The following is a 1,130-nucleotide window of genomic DNA, read 5'->3' on the forward strand; positions in this document are numbered from 1 at the left end:
AAAGGGAAATGCACTCGTCTACTCAGTGAACTTTATTTAGTAGCCATATAAGGAAACAAACACTCACACTTATCCCAAATATTTTGTATTTTTAATGGACATCCACTTGAAAGCAAGTTAATTTTAGTATCAATTTAGTTTAAAATATTTTTCCAGCTGCCTGGTATATTTCAATTAAATGCCATATCCACAATGCTTTAAAACTATAGGAAAAATAATTAAAAGGTTCAACTCAGTATTATCAATACTTTGCAGAGTGGTATTCAAATCATTTGAGAAGCCAACTTAAAAGTCTCTGAGCAGCCATTGAAGGGGAAGGAACTGCGGCTCAGTGTGTGTGTGTGTGTGTGTGTGTGTGCATGCATGTGTGTGCACGTGCAGGTGTGTGGACAGCAGCTGAGTTAGAGTCCCAACTCCTTGGACTCCATTTGCTATTCTTTTCTTTCTCCTTCACTCCTATCTGGTAGTAGTAGGTATTTACATTTGCATTTCTTTTCATTCATTTCCAAATCTTTAAAAAAAATTTAAGGTTGGGGGTAGTGGGAAAGGCAGGAAAGGGGTAGGGAGGAGAGTAATTGGAGAAGAGCAGCAGGAGGACGTGGAGATGAAGGAGATTAACCTGGAGTTAAGGAACAGAGCCCCGAGGAGGTGACAGAGTTAGTCCTTGATAATTGCCTTTGTGCCACTGGGGAAATTGAAGGTCTGAATGATACTTTTAAAGAACTGGAGTTTCTGAGAATGGCGAATGTGGAACTCAGTTCTTTGGCCCAGCTTCCCAGCTTAAATAAACTTCAAAAGCTGGAACTTAGTGACAACATAATTTCTGGAGGTTTGGAAGTCCTGGCAGAGAAATGCCCAAGTCTTACCTACCTCAATCTGAGTGGAAACAAAATCTAACTTTCAAATAAATGAATAAAACTTTTTAAAAATTTTAAAAAAGCCAAACCAAATCAAGAAAACTTCTGATGATGTTGCCTTGAAATATGATTATTAGATATTTTCCTGCATTCTGAATATCATGATAGACTCTACTCAGGAAAGCACCAAGTTCTTTTACCACTATGGATCAAGGACAGACCGTTATAAAGGGGGCCAGTACCATGGTCAGAGGATGTTCTCCAACAAGCTTG

The 1,130-nt window shown here is 38.7% G+C and overlaps 1 pseudogene; it reads left to right on the plus strand.

Moving 5' to 3' along the window:
• The first annotated feature begins 604 nt into the window (after window positions 1–604).
• On the plus strand, window positions 605–897 carry LOC127491838 (acidic leucine-rich nuclear phosphoprotein 32 family member E-like; annotated as a pseudogene).
• The last annotated feature ends 233 nt before the right edge of the window (window positions 898–1,130 follow it).

Source organism: Oryctolagus cuniculus, chromosome 3 (genome assembly GCF_051225735.1).
Source record: "Oryctolagus cuniculus isolate XC-2025 breed Fujian yellow rabbit chromosome 3, ASM5122573v1, whole genome shotgun sequence".
In the NCBI taxonomy this organism is placed as follows: domain Eukaryota; kingdom Metazoa; phylum Chordata; class Mammalia; order Lagomorpha; family Leporidae; genus Oryctolagus; species Oryctolagus cuniculus.